The sequence below is a fragment of the Manis javanica genome, chromosome 7, assembly GCF_040802235.1.
Source record: "Manis javanica isolate MJ-LG chromosome 7, MJ_LKY, whole genome shotgun sequence".
In the NCBI taxonomy this organism is placed as follows: domain Eukaryota; kingdom Metazoa; phylum Chordata; class Mammalia; order Pholidota; family Manidae; genus Manis; species Manis javanica.
In genome coordinates, this window is record NC_133162.1 from 135136563 (window position 1) to 135160085 (window position 23523).

Sequence of the window (23523 nt, forward strand, 5' to 3'; positions counted from 1 at the left end):
TTAGAGTCAGTTTCTCTTTGCTTTTATTATTGCAAATATATTTTAATGACTTGTATTTAAACAGTAATGCCTGCATCACAAATAAAACAAGAAAACACAAACCGAGAGTGTAACGGAACACCCCACATGCCCACCATACTGGCAAACATTGAAGTCCGGCGGTACCAGGTGTCGGCAGCACCACGGGACCCCGGGAACTCTCAGACCCTTCAGACACTGGCTGTGTAGTTCACAGCGGCACAATTGCTTTGAAAGACAGTTTGGCTTTAACTAGTGAAACTGAAAAAATGCTTATTTTATGAAATCCCCTTCTAAGTATACAGCCCAGAGAAACGTGACCACGCATGTGCATACAGAAGCACAATCACAGCAGAAATGTGCCTCCTTACATGTATCCTTGCTCGCTCTCTCCCTTTTGCATCCAAATCTAACACCTACTGGCTCCTTTAAAACTCACCCATAACCTGGCCACCAGCCCTTCTGCTGAACACCGGCCAAGCCACCATCACCTCTCACTGCACTGATGCCCCAGGATCTCTCTGCTTCCCCAGCACCAACAGGACTCAGGGACCCAGTGAGGTCTGGCCTTGTTATGACCTCCATTCTGCTCCTTGCTCACCCTGCTCCAGCTGCTCCAGCTTCCTTCCCAGGCCTCGGACTTGCCAAGCCCAGCCCCGCCTCAGGGCCTTTGCACCTCCATTCCCTTACCTGAACACTATTCCCCTTGGGCCCACTTGTCTCTCTCCATCACTTCCTACAGGTCTGTGTCCATATACCAGCCTCAATGTTGAGGCTCTAGCAACAGTCTACATAAAACTGCTCCTCTCTCCCTCCCCTTGGCATTTTTATCCCTGGGCCAAACTCACCACTCTGACACTGTATATAACTTACTTACTTATTTCTTGTCTTCCCCAGCCCACCACCACTTCAAGAATATTAACTTCATGAGGACAGGGATATTTTTCTGTTTTCTGAATTATGTCCCCTGTGCCCAGAATACTGCCTAGCACACAGTAAGCATGTATTTTAGTACAGCTTCCCCAGAAATCAGAGCCTGAGGTCAAACATATGTGCCAGTGCTTCTTGGGAGCCAGGGTGAGGGTCAGAGACGTCAACAGGGCAGGAGGGGAAGCAAGCCCTGATGGCGCCCAGCCAAGTGGGGCGTGGGTAGGGACACAGAGGGGCTACAGGACAGAGGCCCAGGAGGGTGCCCGCCTGCTCCCTCACTGGCCAAGGTCTGCTGGCCAGGACACTGACCAGCCTCATCCCCGTGCCTCCCTGAGCAGCCCCTAGGGGTCCACTGGGTCAGATCTGGGCCCAGAGCTGTGGAGGTGGGACTCAGAGGCTGACCCTTCCCCTCCCCTCGGCCCCAGGGGGGCCACATAGTGTGAGTGGACAGGCTCCCACAGTACCTCCATGCTGTACAGGGCGGCCTTACAACCACAGGAGGTCCAAGAACTAGACAAGGACCTCTATTCATTCCAGCCAGGAAGTGAGGTGAGCGGCCAAGGCCCGGCAGACCCAGGCCCAGGAGGACTGTGGGGGACAAATGACTGGGCCTGGTGTGCCCTCCTCACAATGCCTGGCAGATGAGCCACCCCTGCCCAGCTGGCTTGAAATGCCATTTTAACACATACTGAATTGTTGGACCTGCTTGTTTTAAATTGTTTTACATTATAAATTTCATCCTCCATTATTTCAGAGACATTTTATTCTGTCTTGTGCCCTCATTTATAACAATTAAAATACCTCATTGTATGACTTAATAAAGTCAGGAGTGATTGCTTACCTCTGGCACATTCCTACCACAGCTTTCCTTGCCCATCTATTCCTCCAGGAACAAGGGGAAGCCTGATACTGCCCCCAAAGCCGGCGGACGATTCCGGGGTCCCCCCACTTTCCACATGACGCCTTTATAGCTTCCCTCCAAACCTCACATGGAGGGCTGGTGGCCGTTCAGTGGCCTTGGCACCTGTGAGAGGGGGTGGGGCCAGGCCATTGGAAATCGTACAGACAGACATCATCCCTACTTCCTTACCATTGACCCCGCCACAGCCAGCAGCCAGGCAGGCCTCAGCCAGGACCATCGTGGGCCATGCGGGCCACTCCAGGAAGGCCCTCCACACCTGGTCACGGGGCTCCCCACAGGTGTCCGGAGGTGGGCGGTGGGGGGTGGCGGTGCTGTTGTGCAGGGTGCATAGGTGCATGCCAAGTTCCGTACATGTAGTCGCACACAGTCACTGCCCGAGCTCCAGGCACCGAGTACAGGCGGTGCAGAACTAGCGACCTGGTGAGTGCCTTTGTCCATAACGTATCTACACAACATAGTCCTGAGTAACGGTCGTGTAACAACTGCTAGCAAAGCTGGTGAAAGTGTAGCCATCTGCTTGGGGTCAGGCAAGTAGGCTCCACACTCTGCAGAGTTGTTCACAGGCACAGCCTGTGGGAGGACAGAAGCAAGGAGCTCTGGGGCTTTTCTGAAACACAGTCACTTCAGAGTGGTTAAGCACATGTGCTTTGTTCCAACCTGGAGGGTTGAAGGCTGCAAGGAAGTGAAAAGGGTAGGCGGGTTGGAGTGCCAGGTGAGCTGGGCAGGAGGCCTGAGGTCGGGCCAGGACCAGGCTGGCCAAGGGCCATATGTATTAAATGTGCAGGGAAGGAACAGCCTTCCAATTGGTGCCATCTATCTGCTGCTGGGCATAGGGCTGTGCTCAACAGCCCTGCAAGGTGGGTATTAATGCCCAGGTTTACCATCATTACTTAATTAATTAAACCAATGAGCACACATTTAGCAACTGCATCAGGCACTGCTCTGGGCCAGGGAACGCAGCCGCGAGCCCTGGCAGGGCTGGCACTCTGGGACATAGAGGGCAGAGGGGAGACAATTCACTACGCACCATCCAGGACAGGCAGGCCAGCAGTGCTGCATGCATGGGCTGCACAGGAGAGACACAGCCACCATCAGGTAGGTGGTTGGGGGTCTCCTGAGAAGGGGGCATTTGAGCCAAGCCCTGAAGTAGGAGGGGAAAGTGGCTGGCACAGAGACAAATGTCCCAGGCAGAGGCCCTGCCCTGGGACATGGAGGAGCAAGGAGCACAGCCAGGATAGAGTGGGCAGAGAGGATAGGGTGTCCGTCTGCATGCGGGTGAGGAGTGCGTGGCCTGACCGGAGTGCACTGCTGGCAAAACAGACAAGGGGCAGGGCACAGCACCCGGGCGCTGAGACATGGGGGGATTCCAGACACCCTCTGGATGGACAACAGAGGGCTGGAGGGGGCGTGCAGCTGAGGCAGGAAGCAGGTAGAGAGGGGAGGGAGAGCCCAGCCCAGTGTGCCCCCTCTAAAGCTCCCTGTCACAGCAGGGGCCAAGCTCCCAGGAGCAGAGCCCAGGTTTGCAGTGAGGAGTGTATACTGGAGCCAGAGAGGGGCGGGCAGGACAAGGATTAGGTGCATCGTTTGGATTTATTTTTATCCAAGCTGCACGCATACCATAGTTAGAAAGGCTGAGCGCCAAAAGGGGCCTGCTGGTCCCAACTGACCACAGCGGGCGAGTGACTCTGTGTGCTGTGACCGGGTGCCTGCCAGGTCCAGGGGCAGCCAGCCCGCTCTGGCCTCTGTGGCCCTCTGAGCAGCCCAGCCAGGTCTGCCCTGGAGTTTGTGGCTGAGTCTGCAGTTAAGAAGCCCAGGACACTGCCTGCTTCTTGTGGGGACAAGCCCTCCCTGTCCACTCCAGCCAGTACTCCTTCCTACCCAGACCATTCTGGCCACCCACCAAACAAGCCAGCATCCAGTGCATCTCCCCAGATTCATATAAGGGCAAGGGCACATTTTCTTCCCGCGGGGGAGACCCTGGGTACCACTCTGCTGGCCAGCACATCCCAACTCCCAGCCCCTCCAGGCCCCACTGGCTTCTGCTACCAGGGAGCTCAGAGCATCGTTTGAACTCAGCTCTCAGCTTAAAGAAATGGCACGGGTCCAAATCACCTGCCAATTTGCATGCTCCCTCTCCTTAGGCTTACTGTTTATTGTCCTTTCTTCTCTTATTTTTTTTTAACACTTCGGCCCTGTTCCGAAAAGAAATCGACACTGCTTGACAGCTGCATGTATGGAACAGGCCAATGTTAAGTTAGAACACACAGGGCAAAGTGAATGCAGAGTACACAGAGGGAGAAAAGCAAGTGGCCCTCCCCAGGGTGGGCAACACCTGCCTCTGCACAAGCACTTGCTCGCTCAGCTCCTCCTCTGCACCTGGCACCTGCCAGGACCCCGGCCAACCTGGGGAGGCAGGCCAGGGCCCAGGGCAGCCGGGGAAGTGGTCTCAGACCCCTCCTTTCACAGACCAGATGGGAAGGCAGCAGGCTGCTGGCCGGGGCGGCAAGGAGGGTGCAGTGTACCAGGGCTGGCAGGTGTAGTTAGGGGACATGGTGCCACACAGGACACTCACAGGGACCCAAGGGCGACAGCGCAGGCCAACCAGCTCAAGGAGGACAGAGGGTAAACGAGTGGAATCAGCCCCCATGACATGACGCAGAAGCAAGGACTTCGTGGCAGCTGAACATGCCCAGGGGTCCAGAATGGGGGCCAGAGGACAGAGGCAGGCCACGGGCCTGGGCAAGGGGTGTGAGCTCTCTCCTAGGGCCACAGGGCTGCCTGCCAGCACCCACCCCCACCTTTATGTTTTCCTGGCCCAGTGACTCTGTCTCTATTGTGTAGTTGTCGTGCTGCATGGGCTCTTCCTCCTGCATGTGCCCATGTCCTCTGGCTTTCCCCCGGCAGGCCACCGTGGGCAGTGCCCCCACCTGCGCCACAGCCTCTGTGAGCAGCTCCTTCCTGCCGCCAGTTTCCTCTGTGTTCCGACTGGGCCCCCACTCAGCCCCCAGGGGGGCCAGCCCTGGGCTTGCCTCCGTTCCAGGCTCCCCAGTTCCCTCCTGGTCACCCAAGCTGAGTGTGCCGTTCCCTGCTGGGCCCCTTCCTGGTACACCCAGGCCAAACTGCCTCCAGCAAGGCTGTTTTATTTGCAAGGGAAAGAAATATGCATAAGCCACCCCAAGCCCCTGTGTCGGGGGTCCCCAAGGCCAGCCTCACTGACTCACTAGTGCTGTCGGGACTCAGAAAAGGCTGTTACACCCTCAGATACAGAGTATGAAAGAGAAAGGGTGCAGATGGAAGTCGGCAGAGGCCAAGGCTGCTGGGAGAGGTCCCGGGACAGGCCCTCAGCTTCCCAGTGTCCTCCCCCAGTGGGGTCCCTCGGGGGCATGCTTCACACCACCAGAACCATGGAGACAGGTGCCCAGTGCCCCCAGCCAGGGACTCTCCCCTGAGTGCTAGTGTCCAGGGTTACGCTGGGGGTCGGTCAGGTAAGCCTGCAGCACCTGCGTGACTGGCTCCCGGGGAAAACAGATGCTATAAATCACATTGTCAGAATAAACTTCTCCAAACTGGTCCAGCCTGGCCTTGGGCATGCAAAACTCTCTGAACTAGGCAGAACATTCTAATTCTCTGAAGACTAGCCTTAATTTGGAATGTGCAGGGTTTGAGAAACCAGGGCCTGCCCCGTTAATCCTCCCCTGCCTGGCCACCAAGCAGAACGAGGTCAGAGGACGTCACAGATTTGTGCTGGGCTGCCAGCTGGGCCTCCAGAGGAGCAGAACAGAACAGAACATCGTTGGACTCAGGGTGCCTCCTCGCTCCCCCCGGGTGTCTCCTTCCTGCTTCTGCCCACCCCTCCGTTTTCCCGGGACCCCCTTCCTCTCCTTGCTCCTCTCCCCTCTACTGTCCTCCCCTCTCCTCCCTCCCAGCACCCTCCCCGCCTGCCCAGCCACCTGCCCCACATGCCCTCTCGGTTCAGGTATGGTCACTACCGTCTGCAGCCCGATTCCAAATGGCTACAGAGGATCTGGTGGAACCAGCTGGGGCTGGGCACTCGCACCTGCTCTAATCGGCCTCCTCCAGAGATGGGGTGCAGAGCAGGATGCTACGGGCTGGGCAGCCCCACACGCGTCTGCTCCACAGGCACGGCTCTGCCCCACCATGGCAGGCGGACACAGGGCCTCACAGAACAGTGGGGGGAAGACACACATGCAGAGGCGGCACCAGGGAGGCCACACGGCCCATTTCAGCAGAGACGCCATCAGCACAGGATCCTGGACTGGCCTTTGTCTCCGGGAAGACCTGGAACAGTCCAGAAAGACCTCCGTCCCCAGTGTTCTGTCTTCATTGCCTAATGAGGGGCATTTGAGTCCGACGCTGCCCCAAGTCTGGTAGGGGGACAGAAGTGGTCTCAGAGGATGGGGACAGGTCCATGTGGCCAGGAGCAATAGGGGAACCTTAATGAAGGGACAGGGCTGCAGACCCCCTGTTGTTTGCTCCCACATTAGTAGGACCCCCTCTGTGGGACTGGGTGGCAGCCCTGACTGAGGTTCCCAGAAGATAAAGGATCCCAAAGATCCTCACCTTGAAGAAGGAGGAGGTCTGGCAGCGGACAGGGTGGAGGACTGGGGAGGAGAGCTGCCGGGCAGATCGCTGCATGCCGGGGGTCGTTCCTGGGGCCAGAGCGCAGCCTGAGGGGGAAGCTGTTTAGGGAGAGAGGAGTGGGAAGGCAGCCCAAGTGCAGCAGCAGCCGTGGGGGACACAGCCCCCGGCAGGTGTGGGCGGGCACGAGGGGAGGCAAGATCACGCGGGGCAAGCAGCCGCCGGGCTCCGGGCCCGTGTTCAGCTGTGACACTGTGGCAGGGACACTTGGAGATAAGACCAACTCCTCACCTGAGTAGCCCCAGGACCACCAAGGACAGGGGGGTCTCCTTCCACGGGGCACATGGAGGTTCAGCTGTAGCTGGAAACATAAAAGGGGTATCACACGTTTGCACGCATGTGCTGGCTGGTGGCTCTGTGATCGCTGCCCAACACCCATCACAGGGAAAGCCTGTGCCCTGCCCGCCCCTGCCTCTCCACCGCAGAAACCCACTCAGGAATCATCCTGGTCACGATCGGCGGGGCGCCAAGGCTGCGAACGGACGAAGGCCTACTTCCTCCAGGGAACACACTGTCGCACACACAGAGACCAAGGGACGGAGGAGTGAGGGCGGCCTGTCCGGACTCAGCAAGCCCGAGAGCAGTGCCGGGGCCCGGAGGGCCTTCCCGCGGCTGGTGGAAGCAGCGCTGCTCACCAGTCACAGAGAGGTCGGGCAGCACATCCAGCGTGCCCTCGGCTGGCACGGTCCCGGCAGGACCCTCCAGGAAGGCGTCTGCGGCCCCGACACGGCCACCAGCAGGGGCGCTGGGCCCCTGGGGAGCCGGGGGGTGGGCTCAGTCTCCTTGCACACCACCACCTCCCTCACCTCTGCTGTCAGGCCGGCCCCCCGAAGTTTCCGTTCACCCATCAGTAAAATGGAAAGAGTAATACCGATCTCACCGGGGTATTATTTAGACTTATTTATTAACGCTGGCAATATTCTCAGAGCCCTCAGGATTAAAGCAATAGATCACCGGGAAATATGCTTGCATCCTGTTGCCATAGCGATGGTTCCGTTCTCCGGGCTCCTCCTCAGAGCCCGCAGCACACTGGGCTCCCGGGGTCCGAGGCGCAGAGCTACAGCCAGGACATCAACACGAACAGTGATCATTAAATCACACAGAGAGGAAGCCCATGAAATATGTATGTATGGGAGAGAAATGGGTTTGATTCATTTAGGCAAACGGGAAAGTTTTCCCATCAGAAATGGCCCCGGGAGCCTGGCTCTCTCGGGCTCTCATTTCTTTAGACAGAGCAGGGGGACAGCGGAGCCTGGGTAGGGGCCTGAGGTGGGGTCAGAGGTGGGGCAGAGACCCAAATGCAATCCTCCTGAGAGCAACAGCTGGCGCGCTGCCCAGTGGGCAGGGTCCCCAGGGCAGATGCCCTGCTGTGACCCTCGGCTTCGCTCCTCAGCAGCTGCCCTGACTAGGTGCCTGCTCTGTAAGTGGGGTGATACTGGGGTATGACCAGGACTCTTGTGACGATTCAAGGAGGCAGGAATGGGGCTCTTCCCTCCACAGTGACCCCTGAGGGGTGGGATCGCCCACCCCTTTGCACTGAGGGTTCTCCAGGTTTCAGAACTGAGTTGGGGGCTCTCACGTGCTGTCGGCTATCCTGCTCGCTGCCCGGCGGAGCAAGTGTGTCATGCAAACTGGGCCCACGACCCAGAAACACCAAACCTGCCTCACCCTCCCGGGCCGGCCCAGCCAGTGAGGACCCACAGGCAGTCGTGCGCGCCTCGATGGCCCTGCTCAGCCCAGGCCCTGGGGGCAGCTCCACCCTGCAGACGGGCCAGCCGCTCACCTCTTTCCTCTCCAAGATGGGACTGAACCTCAGCTACGATTCACTGACATTGCCCTGCTCCCAGCTGCTGGACATCCCCACCCAGAGCCTGGGGCACATCCCATTCTAAGTCCTTGAAGGGAGGGCCTGGACACCCCAGATTTGGGCCCGGCACAGTGGGCACTCAGCAAGTGCAGCACTTCCCCGTGACCCAAAGAGAAATGTCCCCCCAACACCACCTCCCAAACTGCCCTCTACTGACAGCCTTCCCCAGCCAGCTCCGTTAAGGCCCCGAGGCCAGGCACAGACGGAGAACAGACCGCTGGGGCCCAGGCCCTTCCCTAGCGTGCCTGGAAGGTGGCTGGGGGTGCCCAGGCCCAGCCCCCCTGCCCCGGCTGTGTTTTCCTCACAAGCCTCTACCCCGTGGGGGGCCTCGGGAACAGCTCCAGGACCTGTTATGCATCCTGTGCTCTGAATATAAACCCCTGGGTGACCAGCACAGGTGGCGTCTGGGGAGGCTCTGCTGCTCTTGTGAACCCGCAGTGCCCCAAGCTGGTACTGTCACCGGGCGTGGTTCTGCTGTCTGTTCTGATGACTGTAAGCACCTTGGTTTCACCTTGTGTCCCAGACCAGGAGCTCCCGAGGTCAGGGACAGAGATTCATTTATTTGGGGCCTGAGCCTCACCACCTCCAACGACACATACATGCAGTCCAACCAGCTGTGTCCTATCAAAACCCAGCACCCTGCACCTTACCGAGGCTCAGAAGGATTAGAGGAGCCCCTCCACCAGGACACTGAGGTCCCCGTGGCTCTGCACAGCCAAGTGCACCATAGCCCTTCCCCCCACCATGCTCCAGACACTGTCCTAGGCACGGGGGAAACTCAAGGAACCACACAAGCCCCAGCCCCCCGAAGCTCACAGCCTGCGTCCGATGGTGAAGGGCACAGGGCTGAGTGGGCGTGACCTGGCGGGGACAGCTAAGCAAACATCTGAGGTAAGTTTAGAAGCTGAGGTTTAGAGAGCTGCAGGCAAGAACACAGCACGGGCCAAAGCCCTGTGGCTCGGCCTTGCCCTGTGTCTGGGTAAACGGGTGACACTCGGTTGAGTTCCCAGCACCCCGCTGGGGGTCTGGCCCCTGCCAGTTACTTCCCAGCTACCATCTCCCTGGACCCCACAACTAGTGAGAGTTAGCCCCCTTTTGCTGTTGAGGAGACAGAGGCTGAGGGATCTTAGGTGGCTTCCTAAAGGTCCCACGCTGGTGTGTGTGGCTTGATCACAGCTCCGCCTGGTTCCAAGGCCTGTCTGTCCACCTGCCCCCACCTCCAGAGCGGTGAGTCCAGCTCATGGACTTGCCCAGCAGGCCTTGGCATTGACGCTCTTCCTGGAAGATGAACAATGGCCACAACAACCTTCAGTGTGGCAGGCTCCTGACCCCTGCTGGGCAGAGGACTGGCCCAAGGCCCTGTTCAGAGCAAGCTGGGCCACTCACGGGGCCAATGCTGGCTGAGCCTGGTGTCCACTGGAGCCACCCTGCTGCCAGGCAGCCTGGACCAAGCCCAAGGCAAGCAGAGGAGGGAGCCCTAGTCGGCCTCCTGTGCTCAGCCCTGGGCGGGAAGCAGGCATCCCCAGCTGACAGGCAGCGGCCACATGCACACCCCCACATCTCCAAAGGTGTTCTCACCCACGCCTGGACTGCAGTCCCTGAAGGGGGGTAGCAAGGAAACGGGTCAGGACTACCCCAGCCCCCTCCCCAGCTATCCCACCTCCCACCTTCACCCCATGGGTCCCACAGCAAGGAGCCCCTTGGCCAAGCATTGAGCATGATATCCCTCTGCCTAGAATGCTCCGCAGGGCCACTCCTGCCCCTGAGACTCAGCTCAAACACTGTCCCCCCAAGAGGCCCCCCTGCTCCATCAGTACCTCCTTGCAGGCCCTGCCCATCATGGGTTGACCGCTTGTTGAGGCCACAATGCTCTGTGTGGACCTTGTCCCAGAGTAGCCCCTGACAGTGTGTCCTCTGCCCTCTGTCCCCAGAAAGCCACCAGCAGGCTCTTCAGAAAGCACCTGGGGACAGAACCAAGCCCTCTTTGCACATGTCAGGCAATGTGTTTTCTTTCTCCAGGAGCACTGCAAGTCCACTTCCCCGACAGTGACGGGAATGGGTATTGGCAGGGGTGGAGAGAGCACATTATGAATGATTCCACTTGAGTCCACTTTTAAAAGGAGGAAATCAATATGCTTTTCCCAGCATGGTCTGCTCCCCTCCCCTGACCTCTCAGCTCAGGCCGCAGCTGCTCTCTCTCTCCTCCTTCCTTCCCAGAAGAGGCCGTCCCTTTCTCAGAACCACCCGCAAAGCCTAGGGGGAAATGGGCTTCGCTTCCAGGGGAAGTGCTGAGTGCAGGCAGGTCACTGGCAGAAGAATTTGATCTCAGAGGACCTGGTAATTGCATCACACCAGCTGGGGCCGCCAAAATCACAGGTCTGCCCTGTACTGGGCACTGCCCGGCGCTCACGCACGCTGCCTGCAAGACTTGTGGGCCACCAGGACATCCGTCCCAGGATCTGCCTAGGCAAGGAAACAGGGGCTGGGAGAGGGGCCGCAGTCCCCGAGGACACACGGCTTAAAATGGCAAAACCTGGATGCTAAAGCAGGCTTTCCGTAGGCCAGCTCTGGGAATGCAGAGGTCAAACCCACTTCTCCTCCACAGCTGTGTGAGCCTGGACAAGTCACCTAACGCCTGCAAGCCTCCTCCAACACCGGGCTCTACAGCCTCCTGGGTGCAGTAAGGAGAAGCTATCCCGGAAGTGCCAGCACACACCATGCATGGGGGGCCTCCTGACTGACCTCCCCCATCCTCACAGCCCCCAGGCCTGTCTGCGCTCTCTGGAGAGGGTGACGTCTGTGCCCAGAGGTGTCCTGGGCCCTGCCCGGTGCCCCTCCAGGAAGCCCTTGGCCTGGTGACCAGCTGTGCCAGCCCTCTTAGCCCCAGGCTGACTTTGAAAATGAGTGTTCCTGAGAATTCCTTTTATTTATTAACTCTCCCATGCCCCCAAGTCAGGCCACTGTTTTTCTGTTCTGCTTTGGAAGCATTTCCACACACCCACCCTCTGAGGCAGCATGATTCAGCGAGAGAGAGGCCAACACCACACAGATACCAGGTTCCAGCTCTGCCACTGCCCAGCTGGTGTGACCGAGGCACTGGCCTGCTGACTCAGGCCTCCATTTCCCCCTCTGTAAAACGAAAGGGTTGAACTAGAAGAATCACAGCGGCTGCCAGCAGGTGCGGCTCCCCTTCTGGGCAGAGTGCCACCTCTGCAGGCCAGCTTGGTCAGGATGTTGCCACAGCCAGGAGCTGGCAGATCAGAGGGCTGCCACTGCTCAGCCCACAAAACCCACCCGGAGGCCAGGCCTCTCCATGCTCCCCAACTCCTAGACCAGGTGGGCTGTGGGGGCCCCTTCTGGGAGCGTCGCTGGTCCCTGGGAGGGGAAGAAAGTTCCCTGAAGGGCCGAGGTCACAAACCTGTGCCCAGCCTGTGTGTCCCACTCACCACGCCTGTGCACTGGGCCAGCACATGGCCAGGCCCACCCAACCCCAAGGAAACCAGGAACCAAGCCCCCGTCCACATGGGAGTGGCAGAGAGCCAGCCCAGCAGGAAGCAGCCCCCTGACCACCACCATCACGTTTCCCAGGCAGGGCTCGGGCAGGGCCACAGGCGACCAGAGGGCAGGGTGGGGACTGGTGCCACCCAGCCGCAGAGCAGCTCCCAACCAGGCAGACAGGAGCCCTGTGGGTGGGGAGCACCTGGGACTGGAGTCCTGGTGTGCCCCGTGCCCTGCACCTGAGCATCCTCAGGGGTACTGTGTACAGGGCAGCTTCGTGGGGGAGACGGCAGGTGGGGAGCACCTTGCTGGCAAGCGCCTGGGGCCCTGGGGTCCCGACCCAGCAGCTTGGGTGGGGAGGCGCGTAGAGGGACTGGGGAGGGAGAATGTCACCTGGGGGTCACTGCTGGGGCCGTACAGCTCCACTGTCACATGTGTGACCCTCCCAGACTCTGACACCCCAGGGTCCCCAGCAGCCTGGGGTGGCTCCCTGACGGGGCTGCAGGCATGATGGCCACTCCAGCACCACCTTTCCTGTGGCTTTCAGCCATGCCAGTCCTCAGCCAGAATGACTGCCTGCCCCAGACTCACACACCTTCACTCATTCAACAAATGAGAGGCAGTACCAGCCTCTGCCCTCAGACACAGCCCATGGGGTGGGGACTGGGCTCGTGCCCTGCAGTGCCCCGCACGCATCGTCCTGTGGGTCCCAGGACCCTCCCAGCACCAGCTGTGGGAGGAGACACAGATGGCACCCACAGGGAGCCACCACACAGCAGCCTGGTGGCACCACATCGCCCCAAAAGGACCTGACGGAGCGTTTCGGGCTGAGACCTCTGGAAGCAGGTGGGTTAACAATCGGTTACACAAGTGACGCAAGAGAGGCCCACAAAAGCTTCAACCTGACCCTTGCTGGCAGGGACTGGACCCCGCTGGCCCACCTCGGAGGAACTGGCGCCAGCAGTTCCCCAGCCCTTCTGTTGTGGCGGCAGGAGAGCTGCAGGCCTGGGAGGGCCCACGCCAGCCCCTTTCCGGGAAGATGATGAGACCCACTTGCCACCCGGCGCCCCTTGGCTTGGCCCCAGGTCAGATGTGCAGGGGCCTCCCCTCTGCTAAGCCCACCCTGGGGCCACGCCACTGCCGCTGGGAGGTTGGTCCTCCATCGGCTGCCCCTGCGTAGGGTGGGTTCCCAAGGACCAGGACCTGTGCCACCCCTTGACCTCTGAGCCCAGCACAGCCTCAGGCTCAGAGTAATAAGGATGCGGGCAGGATGGGATAAATTCATTCACGGATACTCACCTTATACCAACGTGATAATAGCATCTCACTCTCTCTTTATTTTTGAAATAATGTTTGTCTTAATAGAAAATATGCAAAACACAAAAAAACCTAAGAAGGGGAAAAAAAACTCATAAACCCACTGCTAACATATCTGTGTATTTCCTTCCAGACTTTTCTCTATGCTTAGTTTCTGTTTGTTACAAAGCAAAACTGCAAGGACAGGACGATTTTCAACCTGTTTTCTGTACGTAGGAAGTAGTCAGGACTTGGCCAGGTGATGGTTCTGCTCTCTGTGGCCCTGACTAGGTTGCTCCGTGGTGCCCAGCTGGCAGACAGCTGGTCCAGGATGCCCCCCTCACATGCCCAGGCCCAGGCCCTGCCCTCTGCTCGCAGGGCCTCCTGCACAGCCTTGCCAGCTGGGTGCAGGCCTTGAAGCTGCTGGCTCCAGGCTCCAGTGCCAAGCAGTGTAGGCAGATGCCAGGACCCAGGCCCAGCCTGAGACTGTTGTGGGGAACGAGCTTCTCCCACAACATGTAGGACAGGAGCCAAGCGAATTGGCAGCCCGGACCAATCACGTTCTTGTCGGCAGCACGCGGCATCTGGAGCGACCCAGGATGCGACAGATTTGGCGTGACACACACCTGCTCATACACACACTCATCACACTCACACCTGCTCATACGCACATACCCTCTTTACACATTCACACCCACTCACACATACACCCTCTGTACACACCACTCACACCCACTCATACGCACACACCCTTACACACACTCACCACACACACACCCGCTCATGCACACACACCCTCTATACACACTCACAGCCACTCACACACACACCCTCTGTACAGATTCATGCCCACTCATATGCACACACACCCTCCACACACCCCACACGCACACTGCTCATACACACACATCACACACACGATCACACTCACAGACTCTCACGTGTGTTTACACACATGACACCAAACACAAAGCTGTGGACTGGAGGACAGCCTTGGGGAATGTATGCACAGGAATCCCCTCAGGAGTGACTACCCGAAACCCACTGCGCGCCAGGCCCGGACGAGGGAAGCCGCTGAGAAGAAAGGCAAAGATCGCGGGCAGGGCTGAGCTGAAGGCCAGTCCCTCGTCTCCTCCTAGAGACTGGGCCCCATGGTCCACGGGCACGCGGCCACCACCCCAGACGCACCAAACAGCACCAGTGCGACATCCAGCCTGCAAAGGGGCCTTGTTTCCCCCAACAGTGGTTTTATTTTTTTAATTAGTTATTCGTTTTTAAAGCTTAGGAGCTACCACATAAAACCTAGATTTCTGGCTTCTCTTGAAAAACTGGAAGAACTCAGAACACATGTGATTCAGCCTGATCGCTGGTCCCACCCTGGCCCCCCTGGCCACCACAGGTCTGGGGGTGCCTAGACTTGGTGACCCCACACCATCAAAGGGCAGCTCTTAGGAATCTTCTGCCTGAAACTCCCCATTCCTGCTGAAGAATCAGGGTCCGAGAGAGAGGAGGAGGCCAAGGCTGCACACAAGGTAGTGCGGGCCCCTCAACTCAGGCCGCCTGTGGCCGGGCCAGGGCGGCACGTCCCCTACATGTCTCCCCAGCACGTTCCTTTCCTGGGGGCCTCACGTGGCTTCAGTCCCCTGAGAGATGCTCTGTGCAGTCCCAGGAACCTGGCCATGGGAGAACATGCAGCCCAGATTCTCTAAATCCCGCTGTCAAAGGAACCTCGTGGCTCCACAGGCTGGGCAGCCAGACATAGAGGTTCTGCCCCCAGAAGGGCGACTGTCCCCAGAGCCCACAAATGCCCCACAAATGCAGGGCTGCCTGGAGGCCACATGGATGCCAGGCTCCCCACCTCCTCTGGGTCCCAGGGCCTGTCCCACCCTACCTCCCTAGGACACCAACCCCGAGCCCTCACCTCTTCACAGCCTGTCCCATTAGCACCCAGCTGCTCATTCCAGCCTCGCTGCGTCCAGAGCTCAGAGCGCCCAGGAGGACACAGGCCCCACCTCCCACGTGAGCAACAGAATTTCCAAACACTCACCCAGAACAGGTGGCCCCACAGAATGACAGCTACCCTGAGGGCTGTGTCACAGTGAAATGGACAACTCAGGCCATGGTCTGATACCCAGTGGGGGCTTGGGAGATGCCACCACTAGTGTCATTATCATCAAGGAAGATGTCACATCCTCTGTCTACCAAATATGCTGACAGCCTATAGTAGAAGAGATCCGTTAATGCCACCATATGTCCTAATTGGAAGCAGCCTGAATCACAGCCACCTGCCAAAAGAGAAAAACCACAAGCCAGAGGAATAAAAGGTTTTTCTTAACTTGCCATAGAATCATTATCAGGTAAATATCTTCCATCTGAGCCTGGAATTTTGGTTTCCATCTCAGCAATCATCCCACAGCCCAGAACGCATGGGAATGTCTTTGAAACACAGCAAGGCCCAGGCACCTATGAGATCTTTCAGATGACACCCTACAATGCACAAGGATTCACTGAGCAAATCCTCCCAAAGCAACTGTCCCACGGTTGGTGACAGACACATTGGCATGGAGCCAGATGAGGTCCCTTCCCAGGAAGCTCAGGGAAGAGGGGAGGGGCTGGCAGACACCAAATCCTCATGTGCAGCACCCTGTGAGGGAACCCCTGACAGAACACTCCAACATGACAGACGTGCTAGAACGCCCGCAGCTGTGAGCTGCCAGGGCTTGTCTCCAGGTGAATCTCGTGGACCACCAGCGTGCACAGGAGCCACACAGTGCTACAAGGTCTCACTGGCAACAGACAAGGCAGGGGCTCTGCCTCCGCCATGTTGGAGCTGGGAGCCAGTTGCACAGAGTGATCACATTCAGAAAAAAAAGGTTGTATGTGCCTGGATGTCGCAGAAGCAGAGACAGACCAGTAATGACAAAGTCACGCGTACATGGCACGGCATTTTCCTGCCTTCGGCCGAGTCGCTGAGGAAGGTGGGGAAGCAGGAAGGGTAGTTTTGCTGGATATAGAATTTACACTGGACGGTTCTTTTCTTCTAGTGCTTGAAATATCCGGTGCTACTTCTTTCTGCCCTCTTGTTTCTGATGAAAAATCCACTGAGAGGACAGATGGCCAAGGTGCCCCTTCATGTCCTCCAGTCTCTATTCCTTTTCTGTGTGGTCTCTGACAAATTTCACACAGACAAAAATGAGGTGTCCACCCCCTGCCCTTGCCCCTGACTCCCCTGACACCCAAGTGTCTCTGCTGGCTTCCCTAGAGAGGCCACAGTATCCAAACACACACATGCAAGGAGGAGCCGGGGGTTTAGACCCTCCAGCAAATCTTTACCCAGGGGTAAGATGGGGCCAGTAGGCAAGTTCCTTCTCCTTCTATCCCTCCTCACACCCTGAGTGACAGCCCTGAGGCCCAGGAAACCGCTTCTCAGGGTCCCTGGACTCAAGTCCAGCTCAGTGAGACATCTCCTATGGGCTCCCCCTCTTGCCCTGGCCCCTGAACCTGCTCCCTGGGCTTGCACTCTCTAAGAAAAGCATCCTCTACACAGAGGCACCACACACCGCCACCCACACAGGGAGCACATGGGCGTTGTGAGGCATAAGACATTATCACTAGGAAGGTCTTCAAGGCCACCTCATTCAAACTGAAACCTCTCCTTCCATTTTACAAATGAGGACACTGAGGCCCAGAGTAGAGAAGGCAATTTGTTATCCAAGGTCACACAATTGGCAGCAGAGCAAGGACCAGTCACATCTTTCATCTCCTCAGCCAACTCTCCGTACCCTCCACCCTGCTGTCTCATGTAATGCCCCCTCATACGCATGTTTATGACAGGGCCAGGGGAAGGCAGCACTGGGACAAGGGTGACGACATTCCAGGGAGATATTCCAGGCACCTGGACCTCCACGAGCTGAGGTAGGATGAATCATCTGACGAGGACCTTAAAGCAGACATCATAAAAATGCTTCAATAAATTCTCTTGTAAAAAGTCAAAAAACAGGAAATCTTAACCCCCAGAAAAATAAGTTATAAGAAGTACCAAATGTAAATTGTAGAACTGACAATGTAATATATACAAATCTTGCTGAATGGGCTCAGAGAATAAAGGCTACCGAGAACACAGCCACGCAGCCGGGGCAGAGCAGTAGAATCCTGCCGATCTGAACAGCAGATAGAAGAGACTTAAATTTTTTTAAATGAACAGGATTTCAGAGACCTGCAGGACAATAACAAAGATAAAACATTTACACGATTGATGTCTCAGAGGGAGAGGAGAAAAAGAGAATAGCTGAAAAAATAGTGGCCAAAAACTCCCCAAGTTTGGAAAAAAAACAAAAACAGAAGCCTAAAAATCCAGAAAGCTAAACAAATCCAAAGAAAATAAACCCAAAAAATTCCACAGCGAGACACATCTTAATTAAACTTTTGAAAACAAAAGACAGAGAAAAAAATCTTAACAGCAGCAAGAAAGATGTAACGCATCACCTACAGGGTGATGCCCATTTGAACAGTGGGTTTTTTAATCAGAATCAAGCAGGCACAGAGAAGCGGCACGATATCTCTCAGGTGCTCTGAGGAAAGAATTGTCAACTGCAAATTCTATATCAGGTGAAACTATCCTTCAGGAATGAAGCGGAAATTTTAAAAGTCCTAGATGAAAGAAAACCAAAAGAATTCCTTGCTAGTAGACCTATCATTGAATATTGGTTAAAGGAAGTTCTTCAAACAAAAAAAGAAAGGATAAAAGAAGAAACTTTGGAATACTAAGATGAAATAGCGAAGAAATATGGGTCACTACAATAAACTTTTCCTCATGAATTGCATACATCATATTTGATGATTGAAACAAAAATTATAAAACCATCTTATACCAAACACAATGATATTTAGAATAGGAAAGATAAAATGACCTAAGTTAAAGTGAGGCTTCCATACTTAATTCAAAGTGTTGATACTATTGATACCACTAGATTATTGTTATAAGTCATGTATATATATTGCAATACCAGAGCAAGCACTAAAGACACTATGAAAAGAGATAAACTCAAAATAACATTATAAATAAATCAAGAATGAATCCTAAAAAAATGTTCAACTAGCCTGCCCAAAGACAAGAAAAGGGAAACAGGAGCTAGAACAAGAGGACACAACTAGAAAGCAAATCATTGAACGGCCAACTTAAATGCTAACACAGCAATATTACCTTTAATGTAAGTAATCTACTCCAGTCAAATGGCAGAGATTGAGAGAGGAGATTTTGTTTTGATGACCAATTATATGCTGTTTACAATAAACTCTCTTCAAATTCAATGACATATGTAGATGGAGAGCAAAAGCGTGGAAAGACATACCAGACAAACATTAATTTTTTTTAAATAGCAAGAAAGGCTATATTAATACCAGATAAAGTAGACTTCTGAGAAAAAGAGCTCCTAGAGACAAAGAGGGGTATTAGATAGTGATAAAAGGATCAGACCACCCGAAATATATAACAGCCCTAGCTGTGTATGCACGAGACGACAGAGCCTCGGAATACATGAAGCAAAACTGACAGAGAGGAGAGAGAAGTAAAGCTAAAGTTATCGCTGGGGCTTCATACCTTCCTTTCAGTAACTTACAGAACTACTACACAGAAAACCAGCAAGGATAAGGGACTGTGAGTGATACAACCAACCAACAAGATCTTGTTAACACATGCAGAACACGGCACCCAAAAAGAGCAGAATGCACACTTTATAAGAGACCACAGAACACTTCCCAAGACAGACCACATCCTGTCCATGAAACACATCTCAGCAAGTTTAAAAGAAGTGAAATCATGCAGTTCTCAGACCATAACGGAATCAAATTAGAAATCAATAATAAAAACACAAGAACATCTTTAGACACATGGAAATTAAACAACACACTTTCAAATAACACATGAGTCAAAGAGGAAGCCACTAGGGCAATTTAAAAATACACAGAACACAATAAAAGTAAAGACACACATTTATGTGATACCACTAAAGCAGGGCAAAGAGGGAAATTTACAGCACAATTTATAGTTGTGTTCATTATTTAGAACTCACATTAAAAATCAATAACCTAATCAAAAATCTAAATTCCTGACTCAATAAACTAGCAAAATATAGCAAAATAAACAAACAGCAAGCACAAGAAAGGAAATAAGAAAAATAAGAAATGTCAATGAAATTGAAAATAGGAAAATAATACAGAAAAACTAATGAAACAATAAATTGGCTTTTTTTTTTTAAATCAACAAAACTGATGAACCTTTAGCAAAAATGGCAGAAATAAGAGAGAGACACACACAAAAAACCAATATCACTAACAGGCAGTAAGGAAATACTATGAACTTTGCACTGATAAATCTGACAACTTAGAAGACATGGGCTAATTCATTGAAAACTATAAAGTACCAAAACTCAATTAATATGAAATAGGCATCTAAATAACCCTCAGAGAACTTCAGGTGTTAACACTGTCCAGTATCTGGACTGTAGTGCTGGCCACATGAATCTACATAGACAATAAAATTGTATAAACACACAGCACACACACATGCACGCACGCACGGACACACACACACACACACACACAGTTACATAAGTGAACCAAAGATGGCCTGTGTGTATTATTATTGCCCCAGCTTGTTTATTTCTTCACCTCAGGCTGTGACCTACTAGGTCAAAAGCCTAAAGGCACCAAATTCTAATTCTCACACGTCCAGTTATTTTTAAAATAGTCAAAACAAGCAAAGTTTAAGCCATTTAGAGACTGCTTGCTTTCGTGCCCATGGAAAATCTCCTTATAACTTTTATCGATCAATAAATTCAAGCCCAAAGGGTCTGTCGCCCTTCTGAGCCCCTGACCCAGAGACATTGGCGGGCTGCCGAGGGACATCTCTGAGGCCCGTGAGCCCCTCTCCTGCCCCTTCTCCCCCAAAGGCTCCTTGCCCCCCTCTCATGCTGAGTAGTGACCCCCTGTGAGCAAGAGCAATGCCATCTTGCCAAATCCATCATGACTGCTGCCTCGCCTTACCCACCCCCATGCCCTGTGTGTACTGCCAACAGGGAACATCCCACAGAAAGGCCCCACTTAGAACTGACAACGTCGGGAGGGCGTCAGCCCCTGCTCTGACCAACCGCACAGCCGGCCCCCTGCCCACAGCTCCTTTCTCTTTGCCTCTATACATTAGCCTCCCTAGACCCAGTGTTGCAGAAATCTTAGCGTCCTGTGGCCCAGGACAAGCTTCTCTAGGTAAGGACCCCTCAACAAGCCTCCATGGAAGACAAGCTGGACTATCAGCCTCTCTCTTTGGTCTCACAGGCCCTTCACCTTCGGGGGGTCAGTTCATTTGTACCTCCCCTACATACAGCACCAGCATCGTGGCCTCTGGACAGCTTCCTCCTGGGCCCTCCCCACATGCAGTCCTCTCCCAGCAGCCCCCATGAGGCTCGATGGGTGTTACTGATTCGCGTGGTCATACCTCCAGCTTGATCAGCCCTGTATCCGTCAGCCACCCCCTACACACACACCCATGCACATGTATGCACACACCCCCATGAACATGTATGTGCACACCCCCACGCACATGTACACGCACACACAAATGAATGCAAGTAAAAGTGGGGAGATGTAAATGGTGGGGCGTGTGGCTGTCTGTATGTACTTTGGGGTATTACTCTGTAGTTTTGTCGCATGTCACCACTGAGGCAAACGGAGTAAAGAGAACAAGAGATTGTTATTTCTACAACTTCACATGAATTTACTATTATCTCAATTAAAAAATTCACTAAAAAAATTCTAGCTACTTGAAAGCTCTGCACACCCCACTCGCACTGAGATGAGTGACAGGCTAACGGGCCGTTCCTCCCACCTGTGTGTTGGTGACACAGACACACACCCCCAACTGAGCAGCCTACAGGATGGCTGGGCGAGAGACCCCACACACACATGCACACCTTTGCAGACCCCACACGGAGCCCTCTGAACCGAATTTGACCCCAGGCTGTTCCGGGCCTGACCTCTGGGGCAGGCTGTGGCCGCTCCGAGCGCCAACAGTCTCATCTGGAAAATGGGGCTATTGCTTCACCCTGCAGGTTTCTTCTTGTGAGACCAGAGGCGGTCTGCATGGTGTGGGCATCATCACCCCATTCCACAGCAACTTGGGGCCCAAGGATACTAAGGTACCACACCACACACAGGCAAGAGGTGGGCCCACAAGTGCCAAGACAGGGCACAGGGGGACGGGGGCGGTCGGGGCGGGAGGCCAGCACCCCTGCCCTGGCAGTTTTGTCCACTGCGCTCCTCCATGTGTCCAGGTCCCCAGTGACCTTCTTCAGGACACACTTGCACACACAGATGAACATCCTCAGCCCAGAGTGAATTCAAACATGGACTTTGATAAACAAATGTTTTCATTTTATAAAACCTTAGTCCCACATTCTACAGTGGACAGAGTTCAGAGTTGCCAGGGAGGGAGGTGGTCCAGAGCTGGAGAGGGTCTGGGGTGGCCAGAGAAACTGGCTCAGAGGGCCAGAGCGGCCCACCAAGGGCTCCACCCCTGCCCTGCCTGGGCCCCCAGGCCACCCAGCCCACAGCGCGCTGGGCCCTGGGAGAGCACCTCTCCCAGGCAGGGCGGAAACTCCCCGATGAAGAGCTGGGCTTGGCATGTCCATGGCCCAGTTGGCCGGGAAGCAGGGGGCGCCGGGAGGACATGCCCAGAGGGCAGGGGGACTCCCTGGGCGTGAAGCAAGGCTCAAGGGAGATGGAGGTGACCCAAGCTGATTGTGGGAAGCCCAGCCAGAGAGCCTTCTTTCTCAATTGCCCCAGCCAGGAAGACAGGAGCATGGAGACCCCAGGGTTGGGTGGGAGCTGGCCCCACAGGGTCCCAAAAGCCAGAACCAGGCCAAAATAAACGGACCCCCAAGGAGCCCCATGATACTGATCCCAGGCACTGGTTCATGTGTTCCCAGGTCTGCACGGTGCCCCCAGCCCCCTCTCACCCCAGTCCTCTGGCCCTTTGGGGGAGAGCTTAGGGAGGACAGGCACTGGGTGACATGGGGCTGGCCAGGCCGCACTGCTGCCCAGGAGCACCCATGCCCACAGCTGGGAGACAGCTCCAGAGGCAGGCCCAGAGAGCCACCCTCATCTATATGCTAATTAGCCCATGCAAGAATTAACAGGGTTAATTAAGCATCTCTGCCCTCCCTCCATCTTATCTGCCCTGGACACTGAGGTGAGAGGAGGAAATCGCAGCCGCCCATCAAATGAGCTGTCCACGGGCTGCTCCGGGCCCCCCTCTCGGCAGGCCTTCAGGAACCAGCTCCTGAGTTCATCATGTTTATTTCACAAGGCACCAGGGATTTTAAAAGTGATTAGGAATCAAACCCAGGAGCCACCAGCCCCTGACCCTGCTGCTCCCAATTTCCTCTCTGCAAAAGGGGTGTTTTATCGCAGCATCCAGGCCATATGCTCCCTGCCTGAGCACAATGCCTGGGAACTGGGAACATGACTGTCAAGCAGGAGGTGGGGAGGCGTTGGGGGTCCTCACCTCGCTCCCGGGGGCCGCACTGGCACGGTCAGAGGGGCCCTGGTTTCCTTTGCTTCGGCTGCACCCTATAGCCCCCATGAGCGATGTGAATTCTCTGGGCCTCTGGCTTCTCACTTATTAAAGGAGGTACAGCATCCACATAGCAGAGTGAGACCAAGACCTACTGTGGGTGCACAGATGGCACACAGTCGGCACCAGGTCATAATGCGCATAATGTAGATTTTCTCCCTTTCCTTCCATTCATCCCCTGGTACCCCAGGCTTGAGTTGCTGCTACTCCACCCATGAGAGTCTGGCTCAGAGCCCCCTCACCCCAGAAAAAGCTCCCTGAGAAGAGCGTGGGCTCAGTGGCACTGAAACACTGGGAAGAGTGCACATCAGTACATACGTGTTGAACAAATGAGCAGGGTGGGCTTAGAGGCCAGTCAGATGACACAAGGGCCACTGGGCATCCTGGGCAGACACCAGGCACCAGGCACCACACGCTTCTCTGCCAGGGGAAGGACAAACCCCACAGGCGCCCCAACCACCACTGCCAACCAGAGTTGGCATCCGAGATAAGGCCCATCAGTCACCCCAGGTTAGTCACTTGCAAACTGAGCCCCAGGGAGAGGCAGCTGGTTAGTGAGGCCACAGCCCTAGAGCCCCAGAATGAGGTCATGTGTGGGGGCCCCGGGGCTCTACACAGAGTAGCTGGGAAGAGCAGAGACCCAGCCCTTCCTCCGTGGGGTCTGGCCCAGGACATGTGATAGGCTGAATCCTCACGGGCCCTCGA

At 55.2% G+C, this 23523-nt stretch overlaps 1 protein-coding gene across 2 annotated transcripts in view; it reads right to left on the bottom strand.

The window, feature by feature from the left end:
- Window positions 1-2898: 2898 nt before the first annotated feature.
- The window catches only part of LOC108384910 (uncharacterized), a 97756-nt gene continuing 77131 nt past the window's right edge, over window positions 2899-23523 (bottom strand). For both annotated transcript variants that reach the window (XR_012133439.1, XR_012133438.1), the window contains exons 2-4: window positions 6761-6830; window positions 6452-6570; window positions 2899-6255 (exon numbers count right to left, since the gene is read on the bottom strand). The gene's annotated coding sequence lies outside the window, so the exon portion shown is untranslated. The remainder of the gene's footprint in view (window positions 6256-6451; window positions 6571-6760; window positions 6831-23523) is intronic.